Source organism: Macrobrachium rosenbergii, chromosome 4 (genome assembly GCF_040412425.1).
Source record: "Macrobrachium rosenbergii isolate ZJJX-2024 chromosome 4, ASM4041242v1, whole genome shotgun sequence".
NCBI classification, from domain to species: Eukaryota; Metazoa; Arthropoda; class Malacostraca; order Decapoda; family Palaemonidae; genus Macrobrachium; species Macrobrachium rosenbergii.
Genome location: NC_089744.1, coordinates 47,029,586 through 47,054,038, shown reverse-complemented (window position 1 = coordinate 47,054,038; position 24,453 = coordinate 47,029,586). Strand labels below are relative to the sequence as shown.

General features: G+C 39.7%; 1 long non-coding RNA gene across 1 annotated transcript in view; it reads left to right on the top strand.

The window, feature by feature from the left end:
- LOC136833974 (uncharacterized) overlaps positions 1 to 18,385 on the top strand; it is a 280,020-nt gene extending 261,635 nt beyond the window's left edge. The window contains exon 3 of the long non-coding RNA XR_010851636.1: positions 17,953 to 18,385. This is a non-coding gene — a long non-coding RNA (uncharacterized lncRNA). The remainder of the gene's footprint in view (positions 1 to 17,952) is intronic.
- The last annotated feature ends 6,068 nt before the right edge of the window (positions 18,386 to 24,453 follow it).

The window sequence follows — 24,453 nt, the reverse complement described above, 5'->3', positions numbered from 1 at the left end:
CGTCATCGCTAGTCATGGCATTCTTATTTATGATCCCAGTAGTGGCATCCTGCCGGGCATTGTTTCCATTCCATCATGGCGTCCTGTTACGTTGCCTGTTTCGATCACTGCCGCTTAGTCCGAAAAGATTGAGAATAAAAATTCGGAATTAACAGTTAGCAAACTACCCACCAGATTGAAATCTCCTGGTTCAGATACATTAGACACACCGCTAGGTATATTTTTAAAAATTCAAATCCCCTACTCGTAGGTTTCTTGGATCAGATGTGCAAAAAAACCTTTTTCTCTTGGGGGCAGCAGTAGAGCCTTGAAGCATAAGTTCCCCTCGGTTATGGCCCTGTTTCTTGTTCATTTCGAAGCTGTACTTTCGGAATTGTCGAAGTTGTTAAAGGCTTAAGTCCCGAGAAAAATAAAAATAACCTTTTAAGCACAGTTATTAATTAATAATAATAATGAGCTTAAACAAAGACCAAGAACCTGTCACAGCAACGAGTAGGAGGTCTGCCCTACTTTATTATCTTTTGCGGCTCTGGCTGTTCAATGATATTTCTGCTTAAAAATGAAAGATTTGCTCAACCGACCTCGTCCGGAATTTGGTTACCTCTGCTAAGCGTAGCCATACACGCAGCCCGATAAAGGCCGTGCCATCTTGAATCGAATTGCTTTGAACTTCTGTTATAATTATTATGGAGTGCACCGTTGATACGGTAATTAATAATATAATTTAACAACTGTTGCTACTAATAAATACGAATAATATTAATAGTACATACGTAAGAATCCACCCAGAAAGCTAATGTTACCAAAGGATAGTTACACTGTCGATTCCAAGGGTTCCCACAAGCAAATGGGTAAGACAGTACTGAATGTACTCGTGTACTTTTCCTGGCGAGTCATATGTCAACGCACAAACACATTAATGGGCTTTCTGAGAGAGAGAGAAAGAGAGAGAGAGAGAGAGAATGTTATGGAATGATTAACTCATGGCCGCAGCCTTAGACACGGCATGTCAACAGATTATAGCCGCCATCAGGGGGTCAAATTGATGGCATTAGAGCATTTCCTGCCGGTGTGATTGCACCCCAATGGTACCTTTGATTCTTGATCCTTCCTTGCTTTGCGCGCGTAGATCAGCGGTACGTGAAGCGTGAACGGGGCCGAGAAAACCCTGAACATCCACGACACTGATGTGAGCAACGCGAGCTGAATATAACTTCCCCAGGACACTTCAGTCCAGTTTGATAATAGATCAGTGGAAATTATATTTAAAAAAAGCATGATAACATTAGCAGCATCCAATTCGAGCAATAACAGTATCGATAACTTCTAGAAATTATATGAGGCAGTCTCCAACTGACGCCATTTACAAGATTTACAACCCCGTGAAAACCAATTCATAGTGATAATTACTCTAATAAAGATAACAGTGTCCAGCTTTATAATATTATATGCATCATGTAAGAAGTATGTTCATTCTCCATTTAACAGCGTTCTCTAATGATGGTCTTGTGATTTTCATTTTTCAGGAGGCAGTTTAAGCTCCCATTATCCTCTGCCCTCCCGTTTTTGTTTGCATCTTGTTCCTTTACTCGACTGCAACACAAGAGAATAAAGCCACGCTCGATAAGGCCATTCAGCTGCCTATGCTTACGCACTTCTTATAAGAATGCATTGATAAGCTCATGCTCACACAAGCTCACAAAACACACGCACCCTTTTTATACACATACATACAGTCATACTCATTTACACATACGCGTATATATATATATATATATATATATATATATATATATATATATATATATATATATATATATATATATATATATATATATATATATATATATATATATATATATATATATATATAAAATGTATGTATGTATGTATACTGTATATGTATAAAGAAAACCCCAACCAACTGATGCATCAGTCCTGTTGCTATTTTAAGATTCTTGGAAACTTGATGCTTTGGAGTAACTGGTATCTTCCCACCACTGACTAATTACTTGCTACATTTGATATTATTTCTCTTACACAGGGAAAAGGGGAAAAACTCGAATATCGGTTCCTCATCATGTGCCGAAGTGGTCGAATTAGCTGACTGAATATAAAAAACAAAACAACCACAACAGACAGTTTTATAAAAGATTTTGCTTATCGCCTGAAAACACGAATAAATGAATCGATAAAGGAACATACGGCAGAACTGATGTACTGTTTTTAATCAATATCTTAAATACTGTACACAATATTAACGATGAAACAAGTCACCATACCGTTGCGGATCGCCAAAACTTCATCACCATTGCATCCAAGGCCGCGTGATGCAGATGCCTCCTTGAAATCCCGCCACTCATAGTTTTCCTGTGCTTTATCTTGTACAAATCTCCACTCAACTCCAGCCTTCCATTTCATAGTTTTCATCCGAGAAGGCCTAGGTCTTTCAGATCTTGTGGTGCCCACCTAAGCGGCCCAGCTGATACTACCACGTAGCCTACTGTTCTCTGTGGTAGCTTGTACGAAGGGTATGTTCAAAAAGCATCTCCATCTCCCTTTCGTCATTATCACATCCAAATATGGAACTTCCCTAATTCCCCTTCCGATGTCGTTTCTCTATATCCTGCCATGTGACTACTTGTATTATTCTTAAACCTTTATTCCCAAATCTAAAAAATATTTTGATTTATATTTTCATCATCATGCTATGGTTTATGTCCGTATGTAATGCAGATTGTATTAGACTTACGTGAAATCATATGCAGTTTCAGGCTGCATGCTCTCCAGATTCTATTCTGCCTTTCTTTAGTCTTTCACTAAATTCTAATGCTTTAAAACCTGTAACGGATTTCTTTGTTCCCCAATATTTGAAAGCTACAATCTCATTACTTGTTTCTCCATCTAATATTATGCCATCCCACTGAGTATACTCTCCTCATTGCTTTTGTTTTTAGGTTAATTTTGATTCCAGTCTCCGTAGATGTATGATGCATTCCGTAAAGCAGTCTTTATAAATCTTGTGGTTTTCGCTGATTAAACAGCATCACCTGCATATTCGTATTCTGTCAAGTTTCTGTCGTTACTTCAATAATCTAAATCTTCTTTCATCTCCGACCACTTTTTTCATTATGAAATATACGAGAAGGCTGACGTCACAAGTGAAATAGCGTTCCGTTGTAGCACCCATCCATTTAGCGCAGAGTCACACGATAAGACATAAAGAATAATTTTCCACCTACATCGTTCTTGGATAATATTAATTAATAATTAGCTGGCTGTACAGCTTTAGCGGGAATGCCACAGCGACGAAAGACTCCATGATATTGTTCTGTGGATATTGTCATATGCCTTCTCACAATCAACAAACCATCAGAAGGGGGACTTGTGATTCCCTTACATAGCTTCACCACTTTTCTTAACATGAATAGCTGATCTGTGCATCTCCTGTCAAAACACATGACGAATCGCAAACATCTTTTTCATCAACTTACTTTTGGAAAACGCTTTTCCTTGAAGTCACGGTCATCGTAGGCATGTACAAATAATAAATGAAGATATAAATGCGATGAACACAAAACGAAAGCACATCCCTAAACTTGCTTAAAATATACAAATCGACACAACAAAACAAACTAATATTTGGCTCCAACAGTCCACCAAAACATTTGTTGATAAATTTGATGAATTATTTCAAACATCAACAAATATTAGGAGAACGGTTGCTGAAGCACTACGTCCATCGCGAATATGTAAAAATACATGACAAGTAAATCAGTAAAAAAAAAAAATAGACGCTAAAGATAGGATAAACAGAACTGAAAAACGTTGGTTGCGAAAAAGAACTGTACTCGGACAACGCAGAGTCGAGCCACGAGCCACCTTTCCTCACCTCGTTGCTTGTTAGACGGTCCCGCGCTGACTGTATCAGAAGCACATCACGGCAACCACTGGTTTGCAACATCCTCGGATTGGCCCATCCGCTCAATTATATCCGCCATGGGTTACCTAAACGTCAGTTATTGACAGTGCATCACTTCAGCTGTATACCAGCGGGGCGCATGTTACACAATGTAAAGGGTAAATCATGTCTTTGTCAAGATTTTTTTTTTTCTTTTTGAAAAGCAGAAGGCGGCATCAAGGTTGTTTCTAATGTAAAACACAGGCCAGTCTTTGAAACACAAAAGTACATCGCATTTTTATGATGCTTGCCTTAAATTTTCATTTATCTTTCATAAATTATTGAGATCTGCAAATAGGTAGGCAGCCCACAAATGGAAAACAATGTCAAAGCCGAAAAAAAGAACTAAAATCTTTCAACACGATAAAGGAAGTGCCATACTAATGAAGACCCCGAGACGATGTTTAGGGACAAGGATGTTGTTATGCCTTCAGCGTTGCCTGATCGATTCAAAGGCTTATACGATTAAAAAAGTAACATCAAGAACTTTAGCAGGTTTGAATGAGGGCATGAAGAAGAAAGGAAAATGACGATATGTACTATCGAGTTACAAATGAAACTGATTTGGCGTGGGATATTAAAGGAAGAGTTGATGGCACTGATTTTGAAAACAGGTCTTATATTACATGAAAAATATTTGTAGAGTGATCATGTAAGAAACGGTAAATAGGGAAGAATGTTGGGAACGAAGTCTAGAGGCGGCAAAATTGGACAATCACAGGAACTAGGAAAAGGCCGTGTTAAGAAATGAAAGGAACTGAAAATTAAAAATGCGGCAGATAATGATAAATGAAGAATATTGAACCACTAAGAAAGTAACAAACAAATTCTGAATTATGAAAATTACTGAGAAATGTTCATAGAAATAAATTATTTTTGCTTGCTAGAAAGATTGGTTTGAGTTATGAAAATTTGGCTGTAAAGCAAAGTGCTTGACAGTGAAACAAGGCGTTGGGGTGGTTTGGCAGCAAGATGGAAGAGAGGAAGTGGGAATAGAAGTAAAGGAAGAGACTGAAAAACAAGTAAAAAATGCGCCGAAGTTTCTTCGTTGCAGTCGAGCTTTCTGTGCAGCGTATAATGCTGTATGAAACTCTCAGCCATGTCCCATGAAACTTTCAGCCACGGCCTGGTGGTGGCCTGTGTTGTTGGCACCCATAGCGGTGCGAGACACACAATCATGGCTAACTTTAACCTTAAATAAAAAAAACTACTAAGGCTAGAGGGCTTTAATTTGATATGTTTGATTATTGGAGGGTGGATGATCAACATACCAACTTGCAGCCCTCTAGCCTCAGTAGTTTTTTAAGTTCTGAGGGCGGACAGGAAAAATGCGGACGGACAGACAAATAGCATGTCAGTAGTTTTCTTTTACAGAAAACTAAAAATGGGTGAAACTGCAGGCCAAAGGAACGCTGCAAGCAACATTTAGTAATGCCTGCAGTGCACCACGTCAGGATGCTAGGAAGAACAAGTAGAACTGAACTTTCTTGGATAGGAAAGATTATAAACACTGATGGATAGTGCAGTGTATTCATGCTCGCTTTCAAGTGTCGAATGGGTGAATGTGCTCCAGTGCTTGCTTTTACATATAGCCTAAATTTCATAATTCAGTTCATTGCATTTCTCATTACTTTGTTCCTTATACGAGAAAATATCTCGCGCAAATAGCATTATATGCGATATCAGCTACTGGTTGTAAATGAATTTCACCCATGTTGACATTATCGCTAATGAATACTCCATGTAGTGCTGTACTTATAAACTAATGAATTGGTGTTCGGTGGCTTCAAAAAACTCTTTGATTTTTCTTCAGAAATGATTAGAAAAGTGAAGGTTATAGCAGTAATTTACTCTTATGCATAGTGCATTATTCGACAGTTTCCCCCATTGATTTTTGGACCTAGAAGGCAATTTTTTGGACTTACACTAGTTCAGCATTTGCTGTAAATGAAAATCCTAGTGATTTTTAGGAAATCATTAATGTATTGCATCTCCTCTAAGGTAAATCTGCAAGAAGAGAGGCGCAAGGCATCCTGGCATGCAGAAATTCCAGGCCCTGTTGTGAAGTGTTATGTTAACTTGTTATGCAGGCATCTTAGTAATTCCTGGTTAAATGCTGACTCACAAGACTACTTGAATATAAACGACCTCTGATAGGTAATTGCTTATAAGATATTACTCTTCTTGATTTATGATCATTTCTACCGCTATATAGTCTTTTCTCAAATGCACTCATCCAAAGGATAAAACTTTAAAGCGGGTAGGGAGGACGCACTCTGGGCATTCTTCCCCTGCCAATGGCCAATAAATAATGGTGTTATTTTTCTTGGAACCATCATAAATTAACTGTGTGCAAGGACTGTAAACAGAGACCTGGGGGAAGTGATTATGCATATTTAAATGCCTGATATTCTCGCTTTAAGAGAATTTGTCATCGAATTTTAGGTGTTTCTAGCGTTTGAAATAATTTTTTGGTGTTGTGAAGATTGCTTTTTAAGTGATTACTCTTATAAGCAATTTTTGAATTTTAGGATGATTCAGTAGCATTTGACCAGTCGGAGACAGTTAAGTTTCTTGCTCGCAGTTGAACATTACAGCAATATCATTATCAGTCCAGTTAATTTTCTCGCTCACAATTGAACATTACAGCAATATTATTAACAGTCCAGTTAATTTTCTTGCTCGCAATTGAACATTACAGCAATATTATTATCAGTCCATGTGTACAACATCTGTTATCTCCTTTGGCACATATACATATGCATTTATTTGCATATAGAGAAGTGGACATGAAGCCAGATAACATTCAAAATTTTGACCTCCTCTCCATTTGTTGACAAACTCGAGTGAATCACAGAGAAAAAGTTGTAGGAAAATTCTTAATGAGTTTTCTTACTAACATATGGATGCAATGATCTGAATCTATTTTTGATGCCTTCCCTTAGGGGCATAGGCCTTCATAGTTTATAACTAATGCAGTGCATGTATGGGTACCGTTAGGGCAGGTGCTCAAACATCTGTTGTGAACACTGATTTTAGTATGCTTTGGTGCATGTTTGCAACAGTATTTAGACAGTTTTTTAGAAACATGATCCAGTAATGTTGCGAACGTGTTCACAGCTGCGATGTCACGATACTTGCGTCCATGTGTATTTAAAGCGTATGCACAATCACCAGGTTTCTGGTCCTTAATCTTCTTTATTCTCTCCTTAAGTGGGCCATCAGAACCCCTTATCATCCTCTCCAACTCAGCTGGATCTGTTCCCATAGGATCTGAGATTGTCTTTCGTGTGTCTTGATTTCTTCATCCTGTCCTTGTAGTCAACTGTAGTGGAATCCCATAGGACTGGATGTGTTCAATACAAATCAGTCAACATCAGTGTTTGCTCCTGGGGTCACTTCACCCTGTCTGCTGTGCTCTGGGTGCTTAGTCCACCATGTATGTGAGCAGGCCACACCTCGTCTTGTCCACATCGGAGATGCCAACATATTCCCAAGCAGTGCTGTCATTATTACCTGGACACAACTGTTCACAAGTTAAGAGCTTATTCGGTAATATGTTGCTTACATGTTGCAAGCTCATGTTTGAGCACCTGTGTGGACGCACCCTTATACAACAGGAGAAGATCTAAAGTGTTCGAGTGATGATAATGTTACATAAAAAAATTTTCTTCATCAATGCACTCCGTTGGGTTAGTTTTGCCATTACACCTCACATTTGCAATGGCCCTTCAGTTCCCAGCTGCACCCACTTTTTAGACTTCACTTTGCCTCCATTTGTGTCTCTTTAATCTTGCTGACCAACCTCTCTGACTGGGTTTTCTCCCAGTACCACCTTAAGATCATTGTACTTCTTTATTTTCTGGATCTCTTTATCTGCTATCTTACCACTCCAACTCCAGCTCTTCATTGTCCTAGGGACTGAATGGTCAAAAGTGCCCCAATACTTGGCTTGATAGTCTGAATTTCGTAAATCAAATCAAATCTACATCAGACTCTGTTACATAATTGTCAACTCTATGGGATACCTGCCTGTATCACTTCTTGGAAATGCTCAAAAAACCCTTAACACATTCTTAGGATTAAGAATCATAACAGATTGAATTATATTTAATTTACCCAAGCAGAAGGTAAAATACCTGGGCATGCTGATAGATACAGCAGCAGTGAGAGTTGTCCCTTTAGACTCTAGCACCAGCAAGTTTAGGGAGGTAGTACAGAAGTTCCTGTCTCAACAGGAACAACCTGCTTGGCAGTGGCATATCAATTAGAGTCGCCTGTTGTTGGTGAAGCTGGTTCCTCATGGGTGGCTTCACCTCCACTCTCAGTGGAGTATCAAGGAATTCTGGTCTCCAGCGATAGACCCTCCTTTATTTCCTATTCCTCACTCCCCTGAGGAAGTAAGGAGAGAATTGAGTTGGTGGGTAGATTACAGGAACCTCTTGATAGGAGTGCCACTTGGCACTCCCCCTCCCAAGATGCTTCCGCTCTTGGATGTATCGACTGAGGGATGGGGCACACACCCAGAGGAGTTTTTGGTGTCAGGTATGTGGGACTGCATCAATATCCTGGAACTGAAAGTTGTGTTGCGGGCCCTTCAGGAGTTTCAGGATATGGTGATGGGGTACTCCATGGTGTTGATGATCAACAACTCCATGGTGGTGGTTAACACCAACAAGCAAGAGGGACTGGTGTCCTTCCAGATTCACAGGTTGGCTGTGCAGGTGCACAAGTGGGAAGTAGCGCACTTTTTAGAGCTGTCATTCAGGTACATTCTGGGTACTTGGACTGTAGTGGCAGACAAGTTCAGTCACCAGAGTCAGGTGATAGGGACAGAACAATTCCTACACCCAGGCATTGTGGAGAGACTTCAAGATTTGGGAGGCTCTGAGTATAGACCTGTTTGCAACCCAGCACAACAGGAAGCTTCCAGTGTTTTGTTCTTTGGTGCCGGACCCATGGGCTACTATGGAGGACACCTTCTAGCACTCATGGGACAACCTAGTGGCCTACACCTTTCCTCTGTTTTGCCTGATTCATTGGTTAATCACAAGGTGTTGATAACCCTGAATCTAGGGTATTTGGACCTACTAGCTCTGTTATCCGAGATCCTAAGAGAAGTTCCCCTTCGACACAACCTTCTGTGTCAACCACATATTGAGGGGTATCACCAGGCAGTGGAAGTGCTGGCACTTCACACCTGGAGACCAGAGGATTTTCATGCCGCATGGTGAAGATGTCTTGATACCTTTGGAAATCCTCAGTGGCTGTGTGGTAGGGTAAATGGGCCATCCTCTGTAGTTTATGTCATCAACAGAGTGTCTCTCCAATCAGAGCAACTCTTCAGCAGATAGTAGACTTTCTCATCCTTCTTCATCGAGAAAAGCTTCTCTCTGTCTTGGCCATTGAGGGCTACAGGTCTGCCCTTGGCCAAGGCCATAGGTTGAAAGGAGTTGATCTCTCTTCCTCATGGAAGATCTCCATGCTCCTGAGAAGCTTTGAACAGCCTAGACAACCCAGGGAACTCAAGCCCTCTGAGTGGGATGTGGCTCTCATTCTGAGGAACCTTACTCGTACCCCTTATGAACTGTTGAGAGTAGTCAAATAGGGATCTGACCCTTAAGACTGTTTTCTTACTTGCCCTGGGTTTGGTGAAAAGAGTAGGCGAGCTTCATGGCCTCTCCTCTAATGTTAAGCACTCGGGGGAGGGGATCAGTTATGCTAGAGTTTGTCCCAGAATTCATAGGTCCCTGATGCCAGATTCGAGTCCTAGATATGTTGGTAGTGATCCAGATGAGATGCTACTGTGTCCAATTAGAGTGCTTTTGTACTATTGTAAGAGATATCGACAGCTCAGACTGGCTCGACCAAGAAAGAGGTGTCCAAGAACAAGATCTCTTTCTGGCTGCCTGAGATGATCAAACAGGCATACTCCTCATCTGGCAAGGAAGATGGGGTATGGTCCAGGTGAAAGCTTGAGGTAAGGGTCATTGCCCTGTCCCTTGCATTTGTTATGCGTTCCTTTTGAAAGTATATTAATCTCACCTGCGAGCTTCGCTGAGTGTAGATTCCACCTTCTGCTTCTCGTACCTGTTATGGTTGAAGGAAATGTTTTCTCGAAGTATTAATATCTCTCAGAAAGGCGTATAGAGACAAGTTCTGTAATTTCTCTACCTTTAATAACAAAATGTTACTTATAAAAACTCAGTACAATTTAACATGTTACAGTTGTGTAAACGAAATCACTATTGTTAAAAAAATAGTCCAAAAGTCTATTTGGGGAGCACAAAAGCAAGGGGAGACACAACTCTCCCTGGTGGATGTTAACTCGAATCTGCCTCTCCTCAGTTCCTCTCCTGGCTCTCAAACCCCTGGATTTCTTGTCATCTGCAATCTCTGCCTCCTTCCAGTCCTATTGGAAGAATTTATCTGCAAGGCCTTCCCTCAAACAGTTGATTGGGAAGGACTTTAGTGGGTGTGGTTCAAATCTCTCCTTAGAGGACTTGATTGGAAATGATCTGAGGAGGGGGTGTGAAAGACCCCTCCCTAGAATGTTTGATTGGAGGGTGTTGAAGTACATCACTTTGTCCAGCCCCCAATTTCCTGGAATTTCCATGAAAACGCCTCCTATTGAAGGCGGGGTTATAGAGCTGGCTGGCGTTTGCTTTTTGGTGGTGCTGACTCATGGCTTGAGTAAGCTAGATTGTGAAGCCACAGTTTCCAAATTTTATGATCGGTTTTATGGCCCTGGGCGCGATATACTCGCTCACTGTTTTGAGTTCATGGAAGAAGTTTTCTACTTTGGTCAGCACATTTAGTTCTCAGCAACAACACAACCTAGGTGTTATCATTGTTCTCTCTCTCTCTCTCTCTCTCTCTCTCTCTCTCTCTCTCTCTCTCTCTCTCTCTCTCTCTCTCTCTCTCTCTCTCTCTTTTTTCTACTGTGCATTCTGAAAGAACTTGTTGGTTCAGCAGGTGTTATCAGTTGGGGTGTGGTCACATCAGCCACATTCACTTTGCTTTATCTTTGGGACATTACCCACAAGTCCTTGAAAACATTTTTCTTGGGTCCTGTGGTGGCTGCCAAACAAGTTGTGTAGTTCACCCTCCTCCCCTAATGGGACTGGTAGTATCTCGTCTAAGGTATTATCTGAGGAAAGAGTGTGTGTGAGCGACTGGTCTTCTCCCTGTTCTCACGTGGAGCAGAGAGTCAGATTGTGAGCCAGCACTTTCTGGACAGACAAGGGTTGCAAGTGAGTTGCATGACAGGGTATCCTGTCAATCATTGTTTTTGTAGATTGATTGGTTGCATGCCCCCCTCTCAACAAGGGGAGAGAGGGGTAGTCAGTGAAGCAGATCCGTTGGTTTTATAGCAAGTTTTATTGTCTCCGACACCTACTGGTTCTTTCAGCCTTACCAAGGTAATGAAAGTGCGAGTTGCACAATGGGGTATCCTGTCCATCGTTGCTTTTGTAGATTGATTCGATGCATGTCCCCCCTCATGACAAGGGGAAAGAGGATAGTCAGTGAAGCAAATCTGTTGGTTTTATAGCATTTTTTATTGTCTCCGACACATACTGGTTCTTTCAGCCTTCACCAGGTAATAAAAGCATACTTATTACTTAATGCCCAGAAGTTTAGAAGTTGCAACATCCCATATGTTCAACAGGCTAAAGTTGCAAAGATACTCTCCTCTGCTCTTCCAGACCATATTTAAAAGTAATATGTATTTTTCCTAACATGCAAACATGTTAGGAAGGCAAAGTGGAGTGCATACAGGCAGGTGGCTGGGGCTTCCCCGCTACCTTTTGATAGTTGACGACCTTGTCTGAAAGAAACAGCAGTTCCAGCACGCATTCACAAGTGAAATCCCCATGTAAAGAATTTCATGTTCGTATGTTAGGAAAAATACAAATTACTTTTAAAATTTTCTGTACCTTGCAGAAATGTTTTATAATGTTTTGGGATGAAGCTGTTATATTTAAGTGTTTTAACACTTGTTCCTTGTTTGCATTACTGTAGTGTTAAAAGAGGATGAGTATTTATGAAAAAACTATTCTTGTTTTGGTTATGTATAATTATATGTACTGTATTCATTAATTTTATTTTTAGTGTCATTAGGCAACATTCCACCCATTTTTTATAATCATGTACCTATGTTTGAGGAATAGTTGTGGAAAGGTTCACCCCTTGTGAGGTGGAGTTTTTTGGAGCTTTGTGGATTTGAGTCAGTTGGTGTGATGGCATGAAAACTATACTTAGAAGACTTACGAATTACTGTGGTAGAGAGGGTTTCCTGGAAACCTGTCAAAGAATTTCATTTGTGTGAGGCATAATAGATAGTGAGCAATAAACAGCATTCATATACTGTATTTTGAAGTTTTTGTGTGAGGAGTTATTAGTTTGCTAGACCCAGAAGATAAAACAGTTATGTACCCGGTTGTACTGTGATGGGATTCTTATATAATTCCTCATATTATGTGATGAGATTTTAAAAAATGAAGTTGATTTATGAGGAAACAAGAGAGTCCTTAAGGAAAGCACAAGCAGGAAATGAGCAGTTGAGGCAGAATGAAAATTTAAGGAAAATGGTGAAGGAAATAAAGGAATCAGTTAGGGAACAGGTGAAGATCAGAGTGGAATATGGAGGAGTAGAAAGAATGTTTAATGGGAGATTAGGATTTGGAATTAATAAGAGTGAGGAATACAAGAGGCAGCAGGAAGAGGACAGATAGAATTGACTCCAGACCAGGAGGAGGATGAGGAAGGGAAAAAGATTGTAGGACAGGATGTGGGTGCAAAAGTTACGTAAAAGATTTTAGGAAAAGATGAGAGTGTAAAAGATAGGAAAGAGACGGATAGGAAAAGTGTAAAGAAAAGTAGGATCAAGAAAAAGGGATAGTATACAAGTTAAATGAGAGTGGGAAATCACTATATATCCTGTAAAGTGAGGATGGCTGTGAGTCAGAGGTGAGTGAAAAAACGGAGGGAGAGATAGAAAGTTCGAGTGATAAAGAAGTGAAAGAGGTACACAGAACCATAGTACTCAGGGAAGTACCCAAGGTAGAGAAGTATTTCATATCAAGTGAGAGAGACTTAAATGACTTTTTAAAGAGTATGAAAGATACTGCTTGGAAAAGTATGGTGATAGTAAGCAGCATTACTGTAGTTGCAAGGACTGGGTGATTTCTGAGAGGTAGATTGTTGGACTTTTATCAAACAGTCATGAGTGTAGGAAGGCAGAGATATGAAGTTGTGAAAGAGAGAATGATTCATCACTGAAAGAGAGAATAAGGTATAAGGGGAAGAATGAGTTTGAGGATGTAAAGATGGGAAAAATGAGTGTGTCAATGTATGTCCATCGACTTTAAACTTTAGCCAGGAAAAAGTATGGGGATGAAGATATTAATGACAATAAGATGTTGATGAAGAAGTTTCTGGCTACCGTTCCCAATTATGTAGCTGAGGTTATAAATGCAAAGTGGATGGGAAAGATGAGAAGGAAGAATGAACAATTAAAATGGAATGATGCGCTCAAGTTTGTGGAGGTATTGAGTTTGAAGATGGGGAAGACAGGAGGAATGTGAGCATATGTGGGGAGAATGCAAAGAGTGCAGTTTAAGACCAAACGTGGGTTGTACCGAGATGCAGTGATAGGCTTTTTTTTTTGAGCCTAGGAATGATTTTGTTCAAGGGCCTACTAGACATGGAATAAAGATAGATTGCAGGGATGATAGGTAAATGATTATTAACATGCAAAATAGTAATGATAGCAGTGTAATTTGAAATATGAATTATAGGAAAGCTAGAGCTATAAGGAGAAACAGTAGTAGGACAAGGCAGGATAGAAGTAGAAGTGAGAGCTTTGGATGAAGTTTAAGTGGGAGTAGGAGTAGGCAAAGGAATGTTGGTGATATTATGAAAAGAGTAGTTAATTGTAATAAGGGTGGAAAGGAAGTACATCGGATAGGCAAATGTAGGTGGGCATTAGGAGCCTGTTTTGCATGCAGTAAAATAGGACATTGTTTGGAGAAATGTACAGTGGTGAGACAGTCAGATGCTTCAAATGTAGGAAGTTAGGACATGTAGCAAGAAATTGTGAGTTGTGAGGAGATGTAGGTGTATGTGGAAATTGTGGTACAACAGATCATTGTGCCTGGAAGTGTGATGGGCTTAGGACTAAGTGTGCAATGTGCAGGATAGTAGGTCATGCAACAGGAGTGCATAGAAAATAAAGTATGAATCTAGGTGTGAATGGGGGGAATGGGAGCAGAGTCAGGGAAACGGAGTAGGAAGAGGGCTCTTTGGGCTGAACCTCAACGTCATTGGTTGAAAGTATGAATGTATGCAAGAGAGAGTAGAAAATTATGTGATAAGCAAGAGGGCAGCTTACTAGAAGAGACAATTAGTTTTAATAGAAACAGTTAAGACTAGGAAGAAGAAAGAAAAAAGGTAAGAAAAGGAAGGATAGTGTAAGCATATGAGTACAGGCTGAAGAATGGACTGAAATAGATAATGAACTAGATCATACATTTAATATTTGTATGTTTCCAATTAAGGGAGAAGACAACTCTGAGGCAATGGTGATGTAGATAGGTTGAATACCATGCAGTCGACCCCCGGTATTTGCCGGGGATGTGTACCACAACCCCCCAAGAATAGCTAAAATCTGTGAATACTTGACACCCCTCTAAAAACGCTTATAACTGCCTATTTTGATAATTCAAACATAAAAAAAAAAACGTCTAAAAATGCTTATACTGTACCTGAGTATTTTAATAGTTTAATCACAAAAAATGTATTTAGTCACAAAAATGATATGAAAATACAGTAATTAGTGAATATTTCTCTATGAAACATACTGTGAATAGGCGAATTTTCCATGAATAATGTATGTATATCTTCCATAGAAAAATCCACGGATCTGGAACCGCAAATAGGCGGGGGTCGACTCTATTAGACAATGTTGATGAGGTGTTATGTGAATTAAGTACATACAGAGATTGAAAAGTTCCAGGGATTTAGAAAAAGTAGTCCAATAGTTAGTAGGAGAATTTTAGAACAGTCAGCTATATATCGGGTTGGTTTGGACAGTAGTGATAGGACAGATGTAAGAAGTAGTACAGTAGAAGGTAAGTATGATAGTAGTAAGGATAGAGATGACTCTTATTAATTAATAACAGTCATCTGTGCACTAATTTAAAACCTCTGAAAATACTTTGCTGGATATGAATTTTTTGTAAAAACTGGGGCTAAAACATAAGATTGGGTTATAATTGAAGAAAAAAAAGTGTGTAAATGTTGACTGAAAAGAGGAAGAAGAAATGTTGTAGGGTCCCACATGGACCTTCATGATCGTCCACCTTACCTAGCTGCCTGAAATCATACCATGCAGGCATCCACTCCTCACAGAGAACATCGCCTGACATGTATGCTAGACATGCATGTATAAAAAACACAGCCGACAGCATACACTCATTTAATGTATGCTATCGCCCATGATCATGTCACATCAAATGTATCATTCTTACTGGAGGCAATACAATATAAGCTTTCCAGCTATGTTTATCAGGACTATGTCCATAACTTGTATATAGAATTATGTACTATTTTCCATTCTCAAACAAACACACAATGTATCTTGTTCACCTTATGTCAGGCACTGTGTTTCCGCTCGCAAGAGCTCTTAACCTGTCTGTTTGTTGTCTTAAATAAATTAGTAAGTTTGTAGAGACAACCTCTTACTCAAAGATGCCAGCCTCTCCAGTGACACAATCGCCACCTTCTGTCTGCCCCCATTCATGCCTTACAACCCAGAAGCCAACGGCATCATCGAAAGGCTACACCGATTGTTGAAAGCATCACTCACCGCCAGATGTCAAGGCGGGAGCTGGAGAAAAGTTACCTTGGGTCCTGCTGGGCCTGAGAACGTCACCACACACAGCATTCAACGCATCTCCAGCAGAAGCCCTGTATGGACAAGCATTAACATTGCTGGCAGACGTCTTTCAACATCGAACAAGCCCAACATCCCCATAATGCCGGCCAAGACGACCTATGACATGGCTAAAAAAGTGTATATCCCCAACGAGCTGCAGAACGTGAAATACACATTCATACTGAGTGGGCGCACACAGAGCCCCTGTCTCCCCAGCCTACTCTGGACCACACTGGATTATCCAAAGAAGAGACCAAGCCTACCAGATGACAGTTGACGGCAGAACCGTCTGGGTTTCTATCAATCGACTTAAACTAGCATACCTCCCAGACACCGACCCACAACTGTAGGCCTCTCTAAGGTGGGGAAGTCCAATAGGGTCCCACATGGACCTACACGATCGTCCATCTTACCTGGCCGCCCAAAATCACACCCTGCAGGCATCCACCTTTCACAGAGAACATCTCCGGACATGCACGCTGGACACGCACGTATAAGAAACACAGCTGACAGCATACACTCTTTTAATATATATTATCGCCCATGATCATGTCATGTCAAATTATTACCTCTCGAGATCGACAGGTTCTTTAAAATAAACAAGCAATTGGGCTGAAATGACTGACGAGAGGTGACAAACAAAGGAGGGAGGAGCTGAACAAAACCAAAAAGTTACCTTAAAGTTAATTTATTACAAGTTAGTTATATACATATTTACAGTCGAGTCAGGTTCAATTTAAAATAAACAATAAAATGAACATTACTACAAATGAATGAATTACTTAACAGCAGCAGAACACAAATAATTTAAACTTGAAATTAATAAACATTTGAGCAGCAAAATCAATTAATACACAGGCAGCATAATAATTAAACCTCAAATAGATCAATAGAATTAATTACTTAACAGCAGCAAAATACAAGTAATTTAAACTACAAATTAATAAACACTTGAGCAGCAAAATTAATTAATACAGGCAGCGTAATACATAAAAACAAACAAATACAAGAGCAGCAAAATTAAATACATCAAGCCTGAACAAAACGGGATCATTAAACAAAATCAGCACAGTAGGGTTAAAATCAAGATAAAATCATGAAAAATAACATCACCAGACGAACTCAATAGAGCCGTCGAAACAGCCCCAAGCTGCTTTAAAGGAACACTGCAGGACAACTCCGACAGAGTCGAAACGACAACCATCTCGTCCTCAAGCACAGTGCTGACGTCCTCCTCCAGTACCGACGACCACGACAGAGCCGACACGGCAACCATCTCGTCCTCCAAGAAACGTACTGATGTCCTCCTCTAATCACGACGACCAAGACAGAGCCGACACGGCAACCATCTCGTCCTCAAGAAACTCTCCGCTGCTCTGCTCTGCTGTCAGGACCTGACTCGCAGGTACGGATACCTGCTGCTGCTACCCCAACTGACTCGCTGCTGCCCAGGACCATCGGTCATTCTGCCCTCCAGAACCTGGCTCGTTGCTGCTACGAACCTGACTTGTTGCTGTTATGAACCTGACTGACGAAGTCTGACGCCATCCAGCAGACGTCAACTCGCCAGCAAGAAAAACAAACAAAACAAAGGAGGCAACAATCCACCAAGGGAACAATCGGCAAACGATTGTTCCTAACACAAATGTATCATTCCTACTGGAAGCAATACAATGTCAGCTTTCCAGCCATATATATCAGAATTATGCCCGTAACTTGCACATAGAATTATGTACCATTTTCTGTTCTCAAACAAACACAGTTGAATGTATGTTAATCTGTATTTTGTTTGCCTCGTGTCAGGCACTACATTTCCGCTCACAAGAGCTCTTGACCTGTCTGCTTGTTGTCTTGAATAAGTTAGAAAGTTTGTAGATGCAGCCTCTTACTCATGCCTTCACTACAGTGTAGTGTTAAAAGAGGATGAGTGTTTATGAGAAGAACTATTCTTGTTTTGGTTATGTATGATTATATGTATTCATTAATCTAATTTTTAGTGTTTTTATTAGTCAACATTCCACCCATTTTTCTAATCATGCACCTTCCTCCACAGGAATAGTTGTGGAAAGGTCTGCCCCTTGTGAGGTGGAGTATTTTTGCAGCTTTGTGGATTTGAGTCAGTTGACATGCTGACATGAAAACTATACTGGGAAGTCGTATGAGTTACTATGGTAGAGAGGGTGTTCTGGAAACCTGTTAAAGAATTTCACTGTGAGGTATAATAGACAGTGAATGATAATCAGTATTTATATAATGTATTTAAATTTTTTTATGTGAGGAGTTATCTTTTTGCTAGATCCAGAAGGCAAAAGCAGTTACCTGGTTCTGCTTTGATTGGGTTTTTATACAATTCCTCGTATTGTGTGATGAAACTTTAAAAAATAAAGTTGATTTATGAGTCAAATTTCCTTATTGAAAAGTCTTGAGTAACCAGTTTGCAAAGGAGGGAGGCTTTTACTTCATCTCATTTGTATGATGGAAAAAGAGTTTACAGTGTATGAGGAGCTGCTTATACATACACATATATATATATATATATATATATATATATATATATATATATATATATATATATATATATATATATATATATATATATATATATATATATATATATATATATACTGGTATATATGTTCTTTTCATGAAAAAGCTCAGTTGCATAGATATTCCTGAAGTGATTTGACATATGTATTGAAGGTTGGTTTGTTTTTGGTATAGTTTTAAATATGCTCACACTGTGTATTTTCATGTTAATGGAAAAGGGTGTATAGGAAATTGATGATTATCAAGTTGTATATATTTATGAGAGTGTCCTCTGGATTGATTGTAGGTTAGTATGTGATTAGGTAGGGATTGATCCAGTAAATTATTGTCCACAGGTAACTTATGCTGGTTGTAGATTGCTTAGAAATAAAACGATTAGAAAATAAATTTAGCTTAAGTAGAGACTGTATGATTTACTCCCCAAGATGGCTTTAGTAAAACCATTGCTCTTGCTCCATATCTTCAATTAAATAAGCACTCTTCCCAAGAGAAAAAACCACAACAATAGTACCCTTCTCCAGTGTGGTCTTTGGGTGCTGACACACATTTCAAACTGGGCAGAATTTTGTCATCAGTCATGCAAAGTCTTAATGTTGACTTGTGGCATAGACAAATTCATTATGTCTATTACATAAAATGCAGTACAATAACAAATATCCTCTGTACTCTTCTTTACCTGACCTAACTGTTTTGCTTGCAGTGGTGGGCAGGGTGCCATAACAAATATTACATATCAGGTTTAATACTATTCAAGTTTGCCAAAAGTTTTATCTCTGCTACAGCTAAAGCGTGGAACAGTCTACCTAGTGCGGTTGTGGAATCATCCGATCTGGAAATATTTATGGGAGAAGTAAATTCATTCCTGCTCTCTCCTGATGTCTTCTGAATTTCAAGTGTATTAGTTTTATTTTATATTCCCATATATTTATTTATCACTTTTTCCTATAACTTGTCTCATTTATGCAGGCTGATTTCCCCTTGGAATCCTCTTGAGTTTATAAGGGTTTTCAGCTGAAGATTAAAAGAACGAATGAATCATCGGACATCCCCACACCTTGAACAGACTGCCCACTAATGCCTGGTGCAGAGAAACAGACTGCCCACTAATGCCTGGTGCAGAGACCTTTTCAGGTCCGATTACTCGATCCTGTTGACTTGGTCGGCAACGATATATTTTGGGGGGTGGAATATACTAGGCTTTCAACTCCAGCAGATGTACTGATGTCCATGTGCACATCTTTATGGCTAGACAGCACAGATTGGGGGAACCATTCCTCCCAGCTTCTTTATGTAGGCTACTACCTTTAGAATCTCTCTTGAGTTTATAAGGGTTTTCAGCTGAAGATTTAAAGAACGAATGAATCATCGGACATCCCCACACCTTGAACAGACTGCTCACTAATGCCTGGTGCAGAGACCTTTTCAGGTCCGATGACTCGATCCTGTTGACTTGGTCAGCAACGATATATTTTTGGGGGGGGGAATATACCAGGCTTTCAACTCCAGCAGGTGTACTGATGTCCACTTGCACATCTTTATGGCTAGACAGCACAGATTGGGGGAACCATTCCTCCCAGCTTCTTTATCTCAACTGAGTGACCCTGTAGACGGACGTTGTAGGAATGTGTGCAGTGCCGACCGTACTGCCATTATCTCTAGAATATTGATGTGCAAAGACTGTAGGCTCAGGTCCATGTCCCTGAAGTGAACTCTCCTGTCAGATGAGTTCCCCGGCCTTTTCAAGAGCATCCAAGAAGAGTAGCAGGTCGGGGGCAAACAATAAGAGATGCTGTACAGGAGATTTCTGTCCAACAACTAGCATGCTAGATCTTCCTGAACTTCCTGGTTGAGAAGAACCAGGGCAATGAAATGGTTTTCTTAGAAAAATCAGTGTCTTTTCCATTGCTACTGGAGAGAACATAATTGAGACGACCTGTTTAGTTTCTCCAGAGAGATAAGGTGACCCAGGATTGTTTGCCAATGTTGAACTGGTGTTGTCTATCCAGTGGTCTGCAGGGAAGGCTCAAACTTTCTTGGTGTTTAGAGTTATGTCTAGATATTTAATTGTCTATTTGGGCACCAAATTGCATTTCTGCCAGTTGATAACAATCATGAAATTCTGGCAGAGAGACAGATGTCGTTTGTCCCAAAGTAGCACCACCTCTGTGGAGGCCATGATTAACCAGTCATCCAGGTAAGGTGAGCTTTGGTTGAGTGCACTTTGTATATTGGGAACAGGATTGGCACTGGGGAAAGACGTGGTCAGTGGTCCTTGAAGGGGTCTGTAACCACCCTTCAGAACCAAAACTATCCACTCCTCTGCTCTCTGATGCTGCCATGCCATCCAGTAGCGAGAGAGCAAGCCCTCACTTGTGACAGTGGAGGAGGGAGAATGCAAATTTTAAAGGGAACCTCCTTTTTACTTGCCCATGCCCCTTCTATTGGATGGATGGATGTATGATATTTAGGGCAAAAGCCCAGGCACTAGGACCAAGAAGGCCATTCAGCGCCGTAATGAAGAGAAAATAAATTTTGTTAAGGTAAATGAATTTATGAATTAATGAAAGAAATGATCAATAAGTAAAATGAAGTGATGTGACCAATAAATAAAGATATGAAATTTAATGAATGATGTGATAAATACATAATAAAAAATTTAATGTCATTATTATTCTGTGTGATGTAATATTAGGAAAAAAATTAAATCTCGTAAAATAATTTTTATACATTTTAAAAAGAGATGATAGCAGAAATATCTGCTTCATCTCCCAAAATATCAGAGAGGGATTTACCCTAGAAATATCTTTCTCTTTGGTTAAAATATCTGGGGCAGAGCACCAGAATGTGCTCCACTGTTAGTGTCTCGTCACAGTAAGCACACTCTGGAGGGCTGCTTCCTTCAAAAATAAACTGATGGGCTAAACAAGAGTGCCCAATCCGTAATCTGGTTAAAATAACCTCTGTTGGTCTGTCAAGCTGGAATGACAAAGACCACAGCAGTATCTCTAATACAGTATTTCTATTTTTTTTTTATTATTGGCAAGAAGAGAAGTGCACCTTTCTTGCCATTTACGTAAAACAGGATCTAATAGGACCTTTTAGGTCTGTTGAAGCACTTTTCTGAGAGAGGTTTCTGATAAAGTACTTACAGCTTTCACTTCCCTGTCTGCCATCTCATTTCCGGGAATCCCCACGTGAGAAGGGACAAAACAGGAGACTGATTTACGCAGGCAATAGATACAAAAAAGCCACTCCTTAACTTTTTTAATTAATGGAGGGAAGCTATTAAATTTTTTAATAGCTTCTAAAGTGCTTTTAGAGTCTGAGTACATGACAAAATTAGTGTCTCTACTTGAAAAACTAAACCTAGGAGAGTGACTACGGCTGTTAATTCGGCAGTAAATATTGATGCAGAGTCAGACAATTTAGCTGTGTATGCTGTATCACCAAGGATAACAGCGCAACCAACACCACTATCTGACTTTGATCCATCTGTATAGATCTTTGTATAATTAGCATGGGTAATGTCATGCCTAAGAATTTTCCCCTAATCTCTTCTTCAGTGCAGTCCTTTTTGTTAAATAATTTCTTACGTACTAATGCTTCTGGAATAAGCCATTGAGGATATACAGGATATCTGCTTCCAAGACTTTGTGGGATTTAAGATGATTATAATGCTTCTGGAATAAGCCATTGAAGATATACAGGATATTCTACTTCCAGGACTTTCTGGGATTTAAGATGATTATTCTTAACATCCTCATTGTCGAATTTGGAATGGTTTAGAAGCTCCTGTACAAGAAAAACTTTGAGAGTCTGTTTCCTTTAGTACTTGAAAGGAGGGATTTTTGGGAGCGCTTTTCATTCTAGCCACGTATCGCACCCCTACCTCTTGCCTTCTTAGATCAAGGGGAAAATGATCTGTGTCAAAGTATATGCTTTCAGCAGGCGAAGTTCTAAAAGCCCCTGAGCATATTCTCAATCCCATGTTGTGTACAACATCCAGTTCCTGTAGCTCAGTTTTACAAGCCGAGGAATAAATTTGACAACCATAGTCTAGCTTAGATCGACAGAGTCATATAGCCTCAGAAGGGATTTCTTATCAGCCCCCCAACTAAATCCAGAAACAACCTTTAAAATATTCAAAGACTGTTTAACATTAATCTTTAGGGCATATATGTGGCTGGCCCATGTTAATTTATGGTCTATAGTCATCCCCAGAAATTTTACTTCATTTTCATAAGGAAGGATAGACCCTTTTAGACTAAGTGTGGGAACCTCATCCACATGCTGGCACCTGGTAAATCTTAATCCAACATTAAATCTTACTCCTACAGTTTTGGAAGAGGGGAATTTAAAACCATTAAAACCATTCTCATCAGCCCACTTAGTAATAGCATTAATAGACCTTGGCAAATGTTTACATACAGACAAGGAATCATATCCTGTGCAGTATATTGCAAGATCGACAAAAAGCGAGCACTTAACAGGGGCGAGATTTTTTCAACCACACTATTTATTGCCACTGAAGAGAGTGTTACACTTAAAACACTTCCTTGGGAACTCCTTCCTCCTGCATAAAAGGCTGGAAGAGGGAGTTTCCCACTCTTACCTTAAAAAATCTGTCTGTTAAAAAGAAATAGATAAACTTGATCATTCTCTCACATATGCCCATCTTGTGCAATTGTTTCATGATGCCTTATCCAGGTAGTGTCATATGCTTTCTCCAAGTCAAAAAATATGCCGACGGTCTGACATTGTTTGGCGAATCCTTGCTGGATTTGGTTGGTCAGCCTCAGCAAAAGATCAAGGGTGGAGCAATTTTTTCAGAAACTAAATTGAAATGGCGATATTAATCCTTTGGTTTCCAGGTGCCAAACTAGTCTAGTATTTATCATTTTCTCCATCAGCTTACACACACAGCTGGTAAGAGCTAATGGTCTATAGCTGGTGGCTTGGGAAGCATCTTTATTAAGCTTCTTAATAGGGACAATTATGGATATTTTCCAGTCTTTGGGTAAATATTTTTTGGCATCATCTGGGAGGTGTTTCAGCATTTCATATATGATTGTATCCTCTCCTGCAGCTGTAGATTCACTTGAGGAGAGGGCCTCACAAAATTCTCTTAGGGAAAATTTGTAGTTGTATGGTTCAGATTTTCCCGAATCAAATTTCAGAATTCCTAATTCTTTGAAATTCTGGAGAATAATTGTTAGGGCTGGAAACTTTAGAAAAGTGTTTTCCTAGCTCATTGGCAACTTCAGTGGGCTCTTGTGATTAGAGTGTCATTTATTATTAATGAGGGTAATGGTGACGCAACAAATTTTCCACTCGGTTTCCTTATTTTGCGCCACACCACTCTTAGTGGTGTCTTGGAGTTTATTCCATTAATATAGTAAAGCCAACATGCTCTTTATAAAAGCGCCGCTGCTTGGCTAAAGTACGTTTGTAGATTAATTTAGATTGAGGGAAGCCACTAGTTTTGTAATGTCTGTAGCACTTCCTAGTCACTTTCCTCAGAATACCACGTCTTATTCCACCAGGGAACTGCAGGTCTACAAGGTTTGCCTTTTGTTTTTGGAATCAAGCCTTCAGCACTCTTCAAAGATTCAATAAAGTAGTCACAGGCATCTAGATGAGAATGAAAGGACTCAAACTCCCTATCATGGAGCATTTACAGCATATTTCAAATGGATCGAGTAGTGATCATTTTCATTTAAATCTTCATTAACAGACCAGTTAAAATCAAGGTGGATACTTGTTGAAGAAATACTAAGGTCCAGTGCAGAGAAATGATTGTCATGAATGTTGTGGAAAGTCACTGACCCATTATTATATAGGGTAACATCATTCCTGTCAATAAGGTCTTCGTCTAATTTCCCTTTACTGTCTAAAAACCGACTTCCCCAAAGGGGGTTGTGGGCATTAAAGTCACCTAGGAGAAGTAAAGGAGCTGGAAGTTGGTTAATTAAGGACTGAGTATCTCAAATGTTGAAAGCAAGGTCTG